At 35.5% G+C, this 17238-nt stretch overlaps 1 long non-coding RNA gene and 1 pseudogene across 1 annotated transcript in view; one reads left to right on the top strand and one right to left on the bottom strand.

The window, feature by feature from the left end:
- Positions 1-17238, bottom strand: part of LOC138160745 (uncharacterized) — a 58772-nt gene that overhangs the window by 18212 nt on the left and 23322 nt on the right. The gene's annotated exons all lie outside the window — the stretch shown is intronic.
- On the top strand, positions 3899-4853 carry LOC138161560 (large ribosomal subunit protein eL8 pseudogene; annotated as a pseudogene).

Raw genomic sequence — 17238 nt, 5'->3', positions numbered from 1 at the left:
AATTAGTGTCACAAAAGCAATGAACATGAGATTGGACAGACTTCTGCAGATAGCAGAGAACAGAAGGACTTGATGTGCTATAGGATCCATGGGATCATGAAGAGTTGGACATGACTGAATGACCAAACCACAAATTACAAATGCTAGGTCCTTTGGTGAATACAAAAAAATCACAGCATAATCTTGCCTTCACAAAGACCAAAACAATTTACTGTTTCCCCACACTTTTTTTTTTACTATTGACATGCTTTATCCATAATTGTAGATCCAATGGGCTCTAAGACAATTTGGAGTTGTCCAGTTCCTCTTCTGCATTCACTAAAAGCACACATTTGTAGGAATTCAATGAACAGGTAAATTCATAGATGCATTATTTAGGACCTCTGTAGGACTTTCAGTTGTTGATATTCCAATGGTTAATATTCATCACCTTCAGTTTTTTTGCACACATAGTATAAACCAGTCATTTTGTCCTATGTCCCTTTGTCTTATGTTCAGAGGAAATGGAGAAAAACTGGTCACTATGCTCTAAATAATAACTTCAATAAATCTAAAGAGTGTTATTTGAGCACCCATAAGCCTTTTTTTCTCTAGAATGAACAACTTCAGTTCCTTTCAACTTTCCTTTAATGTCTACTTCTACCCTCGAATTTTCTGTGGATCTTTTTAAACCCATTCCTTGTTCTCTCTATTCCTTTTAGAATGGGGCCTCTGGAGTATTTCTGTACTACAGAACAGTTTAATACTATGGTGAAGATCTAATTTGAATTGAACTAAATAGATTTCCCACATAATTCCTACTCTATCCAGAAATCTTAAATGGAATCCAATGTAATTATGCCATGTTATTATATAATCTCTTTTTAAAGATTATTATTTTCAGTGTTTCTTATATTTTCATGATTTGATTTTCCTCTTAATTGTATTGCCTTGTACATGTCCCTATTGAACTTGCTTTTATATGCTTATCACTTTTCCAATGCACCAAAGTTATTCTAATACTGTCTTTCACAGTATCCTACCCTATACTTCAGGCAAAATCACATATTAGGTTCATAATTCAAGCATGTGAAACATGTTTTACTATATTTCCAGGGTCCAGTGATTGCTTCTTTATAACTCTCTCACTCTCAATCTCATTATGTGCCCATGTAAAAATTATGTGTGTGGTCTATATCATATTTTTCCAGGACTTTATGAAAGAGACAAAATAAAAGACCTCACTTATGTCATAGCATGTTATAACATGTACCTATGAAATCTACCAAATGCGAGTGAGTCAGAGTCAGAATGAGAAGTAGCAGAGCTGAGCTCCCTGTTAACCTTCTCCACAGCAATATAGACATCCTCCCTAGAAGTGCACAGACCCCAGTACTAACATAAAGGTAAAAAAAAAATCAAGAAGGTTGGGAGAAGCAAACAATAAAAGAAATTTGCCATACAGACATACTATGGTGACAGGGAAGCTCAAGACACAAACACAGAAAAGAATAACTTGAAATTATCTAGAAGCAAAGCCTCAGAGAAAAATGCAGTTTAGATACTAGTTCAACAAAAATTCTAATCAAGAGTTTCAAAATATATTTTTAAACTTATTTTAAAAACTAAATGAGGGGTGGTTAGGTGGTGCAATGAATAAAGCATTGTCCCTGGAGTCAGGAGGGCCTGAGTTCAAATCTGGCCTCAGACACTTAACATTTATTAGCTGTGTGACCTTGGACAAGTCACTTAACCCCAACTGCCCTGCCTTCCCTACTCCAAAAAGCAAACAAAACAAAACAAAATAAAACAAAACAACAACCAAATGAAAATGATAGAGGGAAAAAATTGGGAAAGAATCAGGAACTAGGGAAGAAAGATATAAAAAGAAAATTAACAGTTTTGGAAAAAGAGGTATGAAACCTTAATTGAAGAAAATAACTCCTTGAAATTATAATTAGCCAAATGGAAATTTATGACTCCATTGATTATCAAGAAATTAATTAAACAGGAGTGGAGTCAAGATGGTAGAGTACAAGCAGCAACCTAGCTGCACTCTCCCAATGTTTCCCTCCAAACAACTCTAAAATAATTCCTCAAATCAAATTCTAGAGTGGCAGAGCCAACAAAATTTCAAAGTGAGACACTTTTTCAGTCTAAGTCAACTTAGGAGGTCAGTGACACTAAGATGGGTGCTAGTCCCAAATGCATAGGGCAGCAGCACTGGTGCTGGGCCTTGGAGGCTGCCTTAACAGTGGTGGTGGAGCGATAATGGCACCAGCAGCTTCTGTAACCCTTTTACAGAGGACCCTGTGTTGGCACTGGGTGCAGCTGGTACTAACTGGCAACAGTATTGCCCATAAGCAGTTTTGGATTGCAGTTCCCAGGTTGGAAAAGAGTACTTGTGATCAGACACAAGGAATCGGGGACCCTAGTCACAGTTCCAAGGCAGAAAGGAGCAGTAGAACTTGTGGCTTTCAGGTGAGCAGAGAACCTGGTCAGAGTTCCAGGGCCAGGAAGAACATTAGTGCTTTTGGCTACAGGGGAAAAGCAGTTTCCTGGGTAAAGACCAGAGTGCAGACCTGGAAAGCAATGCCCATATCTCTCGTTGGATCACATAATCTTGGAGGCATGGAAAGTTTGCGTACCCCCAGATCTAGCTCTGAAAACAGCAGTCATGAAAAAGCCTAAAGCTCCACACTCTTATGTGAGCAGAGCACAACTTTAAAATAAAATTCGAAGTAAAAAAAATATTGGAAAAATGAGCCCATGCATAAAAAGCTATTAAGGTGGCAGAAAAGACCAAGACAATCTTGAAAGACAAGAATATGAAAATAGCTACCCCCACCCCCAAAAAAAGCCTCAAAGAAAAATGTTAATTGGATACAAGCCCACAAAGAATTCCAAGGAGAGTTGAAGAGATAAGAACGGTAGTGGAAAAAAATGAGAAAAGAAAGGAGAATGGTACAAAAAAAAATTATCAAAAGAGAATTAAGAAATAAAGAATGCAAAAAATACTGAAGAAAATTTAAAATGAGAATCTGCCTATTGATAAAGAGGTACAAAAACAATTTAAGAAAATAACACCTGAAAAAGAAGAATTGGTAAAAGAAGCAGAAATGAATAGTGTAAACTAGAAGTTAATAAAGCATTTGATTAAAAAAAAACAGAAAAACATGCGCAAAGTTAAAATAAAATGCTGGAGCTGAATCTAATATATTTAGCTAACCAAACAAACAAAAGGCAGAGTAACAAAAGGCAGAGTAACAAAAGGCAGGGATGGCGATCTTGATGTCAGACAAAACAAAAGCAAAAATAAACTTTACTAAAAGGGATGACCAGCAAAAAGACACTTTGCTAAAAGAAGTAGGCAAAGAAGTAATATCAAAAATTTTACAGCAAGTTCCTTTGATAAAGTCATCTTTTATCAAATATACATTGAGTCAAGTTTATAAAAATAAGAGCCGTTCCCCAATTGATAAATGGTCAAAGGATATGAACAGGCAGGTTTCAGAAGAAGAAATAAAAAACTATAGTTCAATGAAAAAATGTTTAAGTCACTATTGATGAAAGAAATGCAAATTAAAATAACTTTGAAGTAGCACCTCACACACTAGAAATGACAAATGCTGGAGGGACTGAGAGAATATTTTTCTCCCTTTATTTTCATTATTTCATTATTTTCATTATTTTCTGTTGTGTTTTCTTTTGTAACATGGCCAATATGGAAATGTTTTTCATGACTTCACATATGGAATCTTTTTTTTTTTTTTGCTCTTTTGGAGGGGGAAGATAAGGCAATTGGGGTTAAATGACTTTACCCAAGATCAAGTGTCTGAGGCTAGATTTGAACTTAGGTCTTTCTGATTCCAGGGTCGGTGCTCTATTCACTGCATCACCTAGCCGCCCCTCACATGTGTAATCTATATCAAGTTGTTTATCTTCTTTAAGGAGGAGAGAGGGTTGGTACAGAGGAAGAGAATTTCAAACAAAATTTTTAAAAAATATATTATTAAAAAATTTACATGTGCTTTCTCGTTCAGCCGGCCAAGATGCCAAAAGGGAAGAAGGCCAAGGGAAAGAAGGTGGCTCTGGCCCCCGCTGTAGTAAAGAAGCAGGAGGCCAAGAAAGTGGTCAGTCCTTTGTTTGAGAAGCATCCCAAGAACTTTGGCATTGGTCAGGACATCCAGCCCAAAAGGGACCTTACTCGATATGTCAAATGGCCTCGGTACATTAGACTGCAGCGTCAAAGGTCTATCCTTTATGCATTTGAAGTTTCCTCCAGCAATTAACCAGTTCACCCAAGCTTTGGATTGTCAGACAGCTACTCAGCTGCTTAAACTGGCTCACAAGTATAGACCGGAGACAAAGCAAGACAAGAAGCAAAGGCTGCTGGCTCTCGGGCTGAACAAAAGGCAAAGGAGATGTCCCCACTAAGAGACCACCTGTTCTCAGAGCAGGTGTTAACACTGTTACTACCCTGGTAGAAAACAAGAAAGCCCAGTTGGTAGTGATTGCACATGACGTGGATCCCACTGAGCTAGTGGTCTTCCTACCTGCCTTGTGCCGGAAAATGGGGGATCCTTACTGTACTATCAAAGGTAAAGCAAGACTGGGACGCTTAGCTCACAGAAAGACCTGCACAAGCATTGCCTTCCCACAGGTTAACCCTGAAGATAAGGAAGCCCTGGCTAAGCTGGTGGAAGCCATCAAAACCAATTATAACGACAGATATGATGAGATCCTTCGTCACTGGGGTGGCAATATTCTGGGTCCAAAATCAGTGGCTCGTATTGCCAAGCTGGAAAAAGTAAAAGCTAAGGAACTTGCAAACAAATTGGGTTAAATGTGTATTTAATTTTTCCTTCCGTAAAAATAAAAATTTAAACAAAAATTTACATGTAATTGGGTAATTTTAATGAAATAAAAAATGTTTTAAGATGAAAATATTTTAAAGAATAAAAAACAAAAATTCTCCTGGTTAATTTTTGAGCATTTCCTTGTCTTGTTAGTCTAACTTCCTCAAGAGAATTCAGCTCAATAAGATTCTATTTTCCCCCTGAATCTTTGGAAATCTGCTTTTCCACAATCTAGATTGCATTCTAGACTATACCCAGTTTTTCTCTCCTGTCACAGACTCTAGGATTATGTGGTTATTTCCTCCACAATGTTCCCATCATTTCCTGAAAACAGTTCTTCCTTGTTAGTGAGACTCTGATCCAGAATAGACCTTCCCTGTGTTGGTTCCTACACTTTTTGAAAGATGGAATTATTGCTAAGGCATGTTAAGAGGTTATTAGTCATTTGGCTTTTGGCATACAGAAACTTCAGCAGTTGTCCAGACACTTGATGTCCCCCATCACAAAGTCTCCCTGCCTCTTTGCCAAGTTTGTGGTCTGTTTCCCAAATTCCATAACTATTTCTTCTTTTGATCCAGGTGGTCTGTAACATCATATTTCATTAACAAATGAATTTCCTCAGAGATATAGTTAAAATCCTTTTACAAGTTTTTTAGGTGCTCCAAATTTTAAAAAAGTACTGCAGTCACTTAAGACTATTTCTATGCATTTCTCAGACTAATTTTTCCTAACTAGGCCATGCAGCACTTTTAGGTCTAAAAATATGGTGATGAGAAAGAACTCCTAAAAATGCAGAATTGGCAAAGTGGAAAAAGAGGTACAAAGAATAATTTCTTAAAAAGTAGAATTGAGCAGGTGGAAGCTAATGACTCCATGAGATATCAAGAAACAAAACAAAATGAAAAGAATGAAATAATAGAAGAAAATGTAACAATAAAGTGATGATACCAGTAAGAACATGTTCTAAGGGTATGGGAACATGTCATGGCAGTAATATGAAGGTAGATTTGGAAAATTTTGCAGGCAAAGAGTTGATTGGATGCATTTCTTAACACCCCTTCCCATCTCTCTTTATAGTAAGTATTTTATAACATATAATTTAATAATTTAATGTAATTTAATATTTGTTTTTTGAAAAAGTGTTAATAATTGCTAGCACAACAATATTTTCTTACAGAACCCCTAGTCAAAGGACATGAAGCACCAGGATCCCATTGAAAGCAGTTTGGAAAACACTGACTGGAATTCCTGTCACAACCACAGCCCTCAAACACTGTGGAAACTGAAAGCTACTGTCACAACTATTGCCCTCACACTCAAAACTGACAGCTAACTGAAAAAGTGGTAAGCCACTCTCTGCCAGCAGGGGTCTCACGTGTACATGAGTGAATTAATTTCTATGAGAATTAGTCACATAAAGATCACAAAAGTTTGAACTTAAGCAGACTCTCCAAAGATGTTAAAGGTCTCTGAATATCTCACATCATTTTGAATCTGCAAAGATAATGACATGAAACTAATCAACTAAAGTATTACTTTTCACTGTCTGGTGAAAAGAAATTAATTAGCTTGATATTTTACTAACTTTTCCAGGTGCCTGTAAAATCACATAAAAAGAAACACTTGGCATAGACACAAAAATATATGCAACCTTTTCTTACAGGGGGTTATTTCTCCTGTGTTCACTTGATTTGTAGTATTCTTTTAGTAGGCTTTAGAGAAAGTAAATTTAACACTATTTTATGCCAGCATGCCAAAAAATGAAAACAGAACAATTAAAAATAGATGGACCTTTGAAACTTACACTCTTGCCAAAAGGGGTCCACATTCCAAAAAAAATGGAGCCAAGATAGTCTGAAAAGTGATGTATTTTAGCAACACTAACTACTCAACACGAAGCTTAGTGTGTCCTCTTTATGAGGAAAGCGCTATATAGACTATAAATTGCAATACAATGATAAGTTATTACAATGAGTAAAAATGATAATGAATAAAATAATAAATATAAAACATTTATAATTATATTTCAAGCAAGACTTCGGTCCTATGTATTGGTAATCGTTCAAAAACTTGGAAATGGTAAGATCATCTTGGGTAATTTCAATAAGTACCTTCCTGACAAGTCACCAAGTTGGCAAATATTTATTAAAAATCTACTTGGAGCCACTAGGTGGCTCAGTGAATAGAGCACCGGCCCTGGAGTCAGGAGGACCTGAGTTCAAATTTGGCCTGAGACACTTAACACAAAAACTAGCCATGTGACCTTGGGCAAGTCACTTAACCCCAATTGCCCTCCCAAAAAAAAGCAAAAAAAAAAAGTAAAGTCAGACTGGCATGCCAAAATCAACTTCACAATTATAAGATAATGAAGGCATGGTTATAGATGGCAGTTTGTCTGTCAAAGATCTGGAGATCATAGTGAACATTCAACTCAATCTGAATGTAGTCTAATGAAACAACCTAAAATAAGCTAACACAGATGCCACTGTACTAGTCAGATCACCTTTGGACTATGGTGTTGTGGCCTGAGCAACATGGTTTAGGAAGGACTTTGATCATTTGAAGTACCCAAAGAAGGGCAGTCAGAATGATAACAGATCTTCCCTTCAGCATCCATGTCATAATAGAATTAGTTATACGAGCTGTTTCTGCTTAGTCTAAAGTAGAAAAGACTTAGGGTAGAAATGACAGTTGTCTCTAAGTATTTGATGGGCTTTCTCATAGAAGAAGAATTGGATTTGTTCTGTTTCATTTCCGAAGGCAGTACCAAGAGCAAAAGGTGGAAGTTGAAAAGGAAATTTCATCTTGATATCAGGGAAAACTTTTTTACACAGCTCCCTAAAAGTGGGTTTCCTCAACAAGAGATGGAATTACTGTCCTTGGAGGTATTCAAGCAGAGGATGGATGACCACTTGTCAGGTATGCTATAATCAGGATTCTGTTGTGTATGGACTGGATTAAATGGCCACTGAAGTTCACCGTGTCTCAAATTCAGTGATTCTGGCTCTCCCATGTTAAATTTAGTACATACAATTATCCTTTCCACATTGCAACCTTTTCCACAGTAGTTGTGATATATCATGGGTCAGCACAAGAAACTAAATGGGAATTTGGGGGAACTTTTGTGGAAACTACAGATGACATGCAAAAGCCATCAGATGACACAAAATGTTTAGGAACTCAGAAATGCAAACAATGTATGTATTTTGCAATAAAATACTATAAATACCCCATAAAAGAAAAAACAAAAACATCTGACTTCTCTAGCACAAAGGAAAGGTCAAAAAACAATTTATATGTAATAGATCTTTATGGTTTCATATGCAATCCTCTTTTTCTGTATTTGCGTATGAAAAAGTTCATGTTTGTTGATTTAGAAAAGTTCACAATTTTTAAAAAAAATTTAAAGGAGGAAATGTGACTGAGGTCCCTTATAACTCTTATAACTGAGGCCCGTACCCCAAAGAGACTGGCTTTGAGCAGAAAAGACAACCAGGAGACTTCTGATACTATAAAGAATACTTCCCCCAAGAGACCATCAGTGTATCAGTCTATGACATGCTGAAAAGGAAGTCTCTCTGACACTGAGTATCCTTTATCTATGACATAGAAGTCCATTATGATTGCTGTGACTTGCAAATATCAGCTTCTTCTAGAGGACTGAAGAACACCCAAGCACTCTTATCAGGAAAGTGTGCCAGAGGATGACCCTAGCAATAAGCTAATCGGGAAAAGCCTACCAAAGACTTCTGACAAGGGTCACTGGGACCTGTCAGTGCTTTGAGTTCAGACACAGCAAAGGAAGTGTAAGTGAAAAGTAGGAACACAGAAAAGTGAAGTCAGGACCAAACAGAACCTGCCATTCAAGAGTTTGGGAAGAAGTAGATCCTGGCCCAGGTACAAAGTCTGAAGTCACAAACGAAACTGGACACGTGAGCATGTAGAATAAAATACCAAACACTATGAAGAAATTTCACGGGTCAAAAATCACCCAGGAGGAAAACTCTCCGAAAGAGAATAACTCCACAATAACTACTTGGTGGCACAGCGAACATTAGGCTGGAAGTCAAAAAGACCAGAGTTCAAATCTGACCTCAGACATACTCACTAGGAAAGTTAACTTACCTCTGCTTGCTTCCATTTCTTCAACTGTAAAATGAGGATAATAATAGCACCTACATCATAGGATTTTTTTTTTAAGCAATTGGGGTTAAGTAACTTGCTCAAGGTTACACGGCCAGGTGTTTCTGGGTGGGTGCTAAGTATCTGAGCCCGGATTTGATCCCCAGGTCATCCCGACACTGGGACCAGTGCTCTTACTCGCTGAGCCACCTGACTGCCTCTTCATAGGATTTTTATAAGAATCAAATTAGATAATATCTGTAAAGCTCTCATCAAAGTGGGTGGTATATAGTAGACACTTAAAAAATGCTGGTTTGTTTCCTTTCTTCTTCAAACAGAAAGCCTTTCAAATACTTGAAGGCAGTTGCCATTTCCACCCTAAGTCTTTTCTTCAGGTTAAACATGCCAAGTTCCTACAATTAATTCTAATATGACATAGATTCAAGACTCCTCATCAACCTGGCAACCCTCCTCTGGAAACTCTCCAGTTTATCAACGTCCTTCTTAAACTGTGATGCCCAGGACAGAAAACCATATTCCAGATATGGCCTTGCTGGTAAAGTACAGTGGGATTTTCATCTTCTTTTTGGAAACTATGCTTCTTGTAATGCAGCCCCAAACTTAATAAAGGTAATGAAACGGAAAGAAAAGAAGAATACATTAGGGAAGAAGGGAAGAAGATAGGAAGAAAACTATTTTTCATAACTGGTGTATTCTCAAGAAAAATAATACACAAAAATGGAAGCCAGGAAGAGCATTACAAGAACTTCACTTTCCTATAAAAAGGATGAAGCACTGAACACTCATATTTCGATGCACATACAGACCTTGTGTAGTAAGTAATACATTAAACTCAACAGGAAATCAGCAAGAACAGAGAAAGAGGAGAGTATTTTAAGAAGGAGAGTGAGGGAGACAGATCCAAGATGGCAGAGCAACAGAAAGAAGAGCTGATCTCTAGACCACAAGTTCTCTCCAATCTCTAGAAAAAGAATCCAACTGATTCCTGATCAACAAAACCTTTTTTTTTTTTTAACCACAGTAAGCTTAAATGAAGTGCATGAGTAAAAGTCAATACAAAGAAGAAGGAATGGACTGGGGATATTAGGCAAAATTTGAACCTCACTCTCATCTGAACTGGTCAAAGGAGGAAAGGACACACATACAGAGCTGAGTTTAGAAATACATTTTACCCAACAGGGAAACAGGAGAGAAAAGGGAGAAGAGAAATGATAGAATGAGAGGGTGCACAGGTTAAAGGAGCAAAATAGGCAAATTAAAAAAAAAAAACACCTAACTCTTAAAGGATAGGAAACAAAGAGAAGGAAAAATATAAGAGAATAAGATGGAGGTGAATACATAATTAACAATCATAACAATGAATGTTATTAATAAGATGAACTCACTCATAAGATGGAAGAGGATAATAGAATGATTTAGAAACCAGAATCCAACAATATGTTTACAAGAAACACACCTGAAACAGAAAAATGTACTCAGAGTTAAAATAAGGGACTAGAGCAAAATCTATTATGCTTCTGCTTGAAGTAAAAAAGGCAGGGGTTGCAATTATGATCTCAAATAAAGCAAGAGCAAAACCAGATTTAATTTAAAAAGATAATAACGAAAACTGTTTATCCTGAAAGGTGCCACAGACACCATAGATTTCCATGCAGGGATTCCTTCCTGGTATTTTTTCAGAAAACTCAGTTTCCCTGAATCACAACATTCTAGAAAAATCCTTTGAGAAATTGGGGGTAAGTATTACAATTCTCCTGAAAAGAATGAAGGTTAACAATCAACACAGACATATTACAGGTTTGAAGAATCCACTGGTGCCAACCTGAAAACAGGAAACACTGATGTATAGAGCAGGACAAGGGCATGAAGGAAAGAAGTAGCATAACCTTATAAAGCAGTCTTGATTGTAACTGCTGGCCTAAGTGTGTGTTTATGGCTCATTTACTGCAATATGCTTATATGTAGAGCATACAAACCCTGGAGCAGCTAGGTGGCATGCTGGATAGCGCTAGGACCGAAGGCAGAAAGACTCATCTTCCTGAATTCAAACTCAGCCTCAGACGCTCACTAGCTGTGTGACTCTCGGGAAGTCACTTAGCTTTGTTTGCCTCAGTTCCTCATGTGCAAAACGAGCGAGAGAAGGAAACGGCAACCACTCCAGCATCTCTGCCAAGAAACCCCAAACGGGGTCACGAAGAAGGGAACACCACTAAACCAACACAACAGCAACACACAAAGCTTATGAGTAGTTACTAAGAAATACATTGTGAAACGGAAAAATAAATCTTTAAATTGACAATTTCAATGTGATTCTCGGTAGTTATTAATATTGCTAGGAGATCTAAATATTACACCAAGTACTACCCAATAGCATTCACTATCATTTTCCAGTGTTTGGATATTCTCTATAAACTATAATCCTTTATAAATATTACTAAACTTTATATTTTTTATTTATTAAGCAATTTTAAAGATAAGTGAAGAATGGGGGACAGCTAGGTGGCACAGTGAATAGAACACCAGTCCTGGAGTCAGGAGGACCTGAGTTCAAATGTGGCCTCAGACACTTAACACTTATTAACCGTGTGACCTTGGGCAAGTCACTTAACCCCAATTGCCCCGCCTTCCCCCCTCCAAAAAAAAAAAGACAAAATAAGAGATAAGTACAAAAAATGTTGGAAGCATTTTAAGAAAGATAAAGGAAACCAGTTCAATGTCAGATATATTTTAAATCACTTTCAAAATATATGGGTTAATAATAATAAAACATGTATTTATCATATTTTTATGGAAAACTTCTGAAACTTTTAGTTCAGACCTATCACACAAAAGTGATTCATTTTATTGTTATTACAATCCCTCATTATTGTTTTTAAAACAAATAAAATGCTATGAAAACTGCAGAATAAATTATGATATGGGGAATTCCCAAGATTTGGTTATTCCAATTTCTCATTCCTAATTCTGAAAGATTAAAACCTGTCAGAAATTTTAAAACACTACTAAAGACAATAATTAATGTCAGCATTAAAGATATAAGTACATACAAAATAACTGGCCGTGTAACCTTGAGCAAGTTACTTAACCCCAATTGCTTACGGGCAGTCAGGTGGCGCAGTGAGTAAGAGCATTGGCCCCAGCATCGGAAGACGTGGGATCAGTTCTGGCCTCAGATACTTGGCACCCACACAAAAATAACTAGCCATGTAACCTTGAGCAAGTTACTTAACCCCGATTTCTCTAAAATAAAAAAAGATATAAGTACATAATGGTATAAAGGAAAATTTAAATGAGTTACAAAAATACTAAAACCAAAATAACAGGGCATTCTCAATTCACCCCTCTCATACAAGCTAACACATAAGCATACAAAAAGTGAAGAGTCTCAATAGAGTGCCAGAAAAGTTAGATATGACAGATCTCTGGAGCTAATTGGATAGGGAGAGAAAGCAGTATGTTCATTTTTCAGCTGTACATGGTATATTCAAAAAATTGACCCTGTGAAAATCTCACCAACAAATACAGTAAAGCAGAAATTTTAAATGTATCTTGCATAGACCACAGTGTAATAAAAAGTATGTGTGATAAAATGCCACTAATGAAAGTATTAAAAACCAATTAGAGACTAATTAGCATAATCTTAAAGAATGGGTGGGACAAAGAACAAATCATGATAACATCAAAAATTTCATTAGGGATAAAAGATAATGAGACAATATACCAAAATTTGGAGGATATAAACAAAACATTCCTCAGGGGAAATTTTATTTCTCTAAACACATTCATCAGTGAAAGAGGGAAAGTACAGATGCAGAATGTGCAATTAAAAAAAATATAAAAGCAACAAATTAAAAAAAAACTTGAATTAAACACCAAAATAGAAATCCTGAAAAGTCAAAGAATTTAACAAAATTGAAAGCAAAAAAAAATGCACCAATTAATAAGTAAAACTTAAAGGTGATTTTTTAAAAAACTAAGTTTTAAAAAAGAAAACCAAATTATAACTATAAAAAATACCAAAAACAAAGTGAATTCCCAAAGAAATTAAGAGATCAAAAAAAATTATTTAGAACTGTTATGCATATAAGTATATATGCCAAGAAAACTGACAATTTAAATGAAACAGATGAATATTTACAAAAATATAAAATGTCCAGATTAACAGAATAAGAAACAAAGGACTTTAATAACTCAGTCTATGAAAACTAAATTGAGCAAGCCTTGAATGAATTCCCAAAGGAAGTGAATTTTATCAAAAAAGAATTATTTCTGCTATTACTTAAAATTAAAACAGGAAAAGAATCAGTCTTATAAAATTCTTTTTATGATAGAAATATGGCCTTGATAACTGAACAAGAGAGACAAAACAGAGAAAGAAAATCATAAACCAATATTCCTAATGAACACAAAAATTTCTGAATTAACAAAGAGGTTAAAATAATACAGCATGAGGATTATATACTATGACCATGCTGAACTTAAAATAAGAATGAAAAGCTGGTTCAATAGCAGGAAAATGCTATTTTTATAACTGATCAGATAAATAGCAAAAATCATATTATTATATATTAATATAATATGCAGAAAAAGTTTTTGACAAAACACAATATCCAGTCCTGTTTAAAAATAAGACACTAGAAATCACAGGAATAACCCAATCTTTTCTTAATATAATTAGTATATATTAAAAGCAACTAGATGACTTGGATAAATAGAGTGCTTGGCTTGGAATCAAGGAGACCTTGGAATCAAATGTGACCTCAGATTCTTACTAGCTGTTTGACCCTGGGCAAGTCATTTAACCTATGTTTGCCTTAATCCATTGGAAAATGAAATGACAAACCACTCTAGTACCTGACAAGAAAACTCCATGTACATCATGATCCATGGGATGATAAAAAGACATCATGAAAAGATCATAAAAGACATAAATCAGACATGATTGAACAACATGACAGATTGAGAGGTAGTCAGCTGAACAGGTCAGATATACAGAAGAAAATAAGTACAGTAGCTTAGAGTATGATAAATTTCAAGGATCCTAGCAATTGTCTCAAAATTAAAAAGGTTTCATACAATCAAATACAATTAAGTTAAAATTAGAAGAAAAGCATCAAGAGAAAAATCTTTGCAAAAATTTCACTGATAAAGGTCTCATCTCTCAGATGTATGGGGAAATGATTTAAATTTTTAAGAGTAAGAGACACTACCTGGCCAAAGGATATGAAGAGGACATTTACAGAAGAAATCCAAGTTATCAATAGCCAAATGCAAAAAAAAAAATTATGCTCTTAATCCCTAATAATCAGAGAAATGCAAATTAAAACAATTCACCTCATATCCCCCAGTGGTAAAGTTGACACACAAAAAAAGATAGATGCTGGGAGAAGGGGGAAATACATTGTTGGTAGAAATAAGCATTTCATGTTTCCAATGAAATGTGAAATTTCTGGGAAATTTTCATTCATTATGCGAAACAGTTTGGACCCATGCCCACAAAGCTATTAAACTATGTATAGTTTTTGACTCAGGGATACCATTACTAGGTCTATACAAAGAGGATGCTGGAGCCATCTCATAAAAGTTGACCAAAGCTGAATGATAAAGTGTTAGCAATTTGTAAATTGCAAGCAAAATACAAATCGAGGCTTGATTTACAGTTTTGTTGATTGTCTAGACTTTAGAAATTGATAATGAAAATATTAATAATGCAGGTTAAATTTAAAAGTGCATTTTGTGTATATTTGTTTTTCAGAGATCAGGTACAATTTTTTTATACCAATATGCATACGCTAAAGAGACCAAAGAGGGAAAAGACCCATATGTACAAAAGTATTTGTAGCAGTTCTTTTTGTGTTGGCAAAAAAATTAGAAGCTAAGGGGGTATACATACAGTGAAAAATGACTAAAAAAATTATGGTATATTAATAGAAATATTGTATAATAATATGGTATATAAAATAAGGTATATTAATAAGAATATTGTTGTATTATAAGAAATTGTGAAGGGTATAGTTTTAGAAAAATTTGAGAAGACTTGTATAATCTGATATATAGGGAAGTGAGAATAATTTATATATACATATGCATATGCATGTCTACATATATGCATATATGAGTGTTTAACAACAATATTGCAAAAACAAACAACTTTCAAAAATTTGGGAATTCTGATCAGTGCAAATGATTAACCAAATTCCATGATGAAACAAGCAGTCTCCCTCCTGAGAGACAGGTCATGGACTTAGAGTATAAATTAAGATATATGCTTATATGTCTATATCTATTTGGACATCATTGATGCAGCATTTTGTTTTGCATGACTCTACATGGTGGTAACACTTTTTTCTTCGGCAAATGCAAAAACAGGATGATAAAGAGGTGCAGAAAGGTAGAGAAGCTCATTATACATATGTTTATTTTCCTAGAAAAGTATAAGTATCTTTAGTGACGGCTGATAGAATCAATCAGGGGAGAATAAAAGGACTGCCGTTAAGCAATGTTGTGTGTTTTTTTTTTTCTATTTAGTTTATTTTTTCAAATTACATTAAAAAATTTGCAACATTATTTTTCAAGTTGTGAATTCCAAATTCGCTCCTTCCCTTCTTCCCTCAAGTCGCCCCTCATTGAGAAAGCAAACTATTTGATAAAGATTATACATGTGCAGTTATGCAAAATGTATTTCCATTAGTCATATTGTAAAAAAAAAAAACACACCAAAACAAAATAAGAAAAATAAAGAAAGTAGAAAAAGTATCCTTTGATCTTTTTTCAGATTCCATTCATTCTTTTACTGGAGATGGATAGCATTTTTTTTTTTAAGCAATTGGGGTTAAGTAACTTGCTCAAGGTTACATGGCCAGTTATTTCTGGGTGTGGTGCTAAGTATCTGAGCCCAGATTTGATCCCCAGGTCATCCCAACACTGGAGCCGGTGCTCTTACTCACTGAGCCACCTGGCCACCCCTAAGCAATTAGGGTTAAGTAAGTTGCTCAAGGTTACATGGCCAGGTGTTTCTGGGTGGATGTTAAGTATCTGAGCCCAGATTCGATCCCCAGGTCATCCTGACACTGGGGCCAATGCTCTTACTCACTGTGCTACCTGGCCACCCCAGTGGATAGCATTTTCATCATGAGTCTTTTGGAATTGTCTTGGATCACTATATTGCTAAGAATAGCTAAGTCCTTTACAATTGATTTTATATGGCTGTTACTGTGTACAATATTCTCGTGGTTCTGTTCGCTTCTCTTTGACAAAATCAATTCATGTAAATCTTTCCAGGTTTCTAAAAGTGTCCTACTCATTATTTCTCATAATACAACAGTATTCCATCATAATCATATACCACAACGTGGTCAGCCATTCTTCAACTGATGGGCATCTTCTTAACTCCTAATCTTTACCACCACAGAAAGAATTGCTACATATTTATAAATATGGGTCTTTTTCCATCAAAATGTTTTTCTTTGGGATACAGACTATTGCTGGACCAATGGATAGGCAGAGTTTTATAGCCCTTGGGGCACAATTCAAAATCCTCTTCCAGAACGAATAGATCAGTTCAAAACTCCACCAACTTGCTAAGTTTTTATGCCCTTACATATAGTCAATGCCAGGGAGAAAAAGGTATATTCCTTTCTGTTGCCATTCAACTTTTTTCCAGAGCTCTATCATACCAAACTATTCTAAAATAATGTATTCATCTCATTAACTTTTTTCTTGTTTATTTTTTGGTTAGATTTAATTAGTTCTCAGAGAGGACAGTTGAGGTGCCCCCCCACTAGTATAGTTTTATTGTCTATTTTCTCTTGTAACTCATTTAACTTTTCCTTTAAGAATCTGAATGCTATTCCATTTGGTGCACATAGAGTTAGTATTGATATTACTTCATTGTCTATGGTACTTTTTAGTAAAATGTAGTTTCCCTGCTTATCTCTTTTAATTAGATTTATTTTTGCTTTTGCATTATCTGACATTATGATTGGTACCCCTGCTTTTTTTTACTTCAACTGAAGCATAATAGTTTCTGCTTGAGCCCCTTATTTTCACTTTTTGTCTGTCTCAAATGTCTTTTTTTTGTAAACAACAATTTGTAGGATTCTGGTTTTTAATTCATTTTGTTGTTTCCTTCTATTTTGTGGGTGAATTCATCCCATTTACCTGCACACTTATAATTACTGGGTATTTTACTCCATCCTGTGATTTTTCCTTCTCTCTCTCTCTCTCTCTCTCTCTCTCTCTCTCTCTCTCTCTCTCT

Source organism: Petaurus breviceps, unplaced genomic scaffold (genome assembly GCF_028583685.1).
Source record: "Petaurus breviceps papuanus isolate PSGF00001 unplaced genomic scaffold, PetGlider_PUasm1.0 118, whole genome shotgun sequence".
NCBI lineage: Eukaryota > Metazoa > Chordata > Mammalia > Diprotodontia > Petauridae > Petaurus > Petaurus breviceps.
The sequence above is the reverse complement of the archived record's forward strand: the minus strand, read 5'-3'. Positions and strand labels throughout refer to the sequence as shown.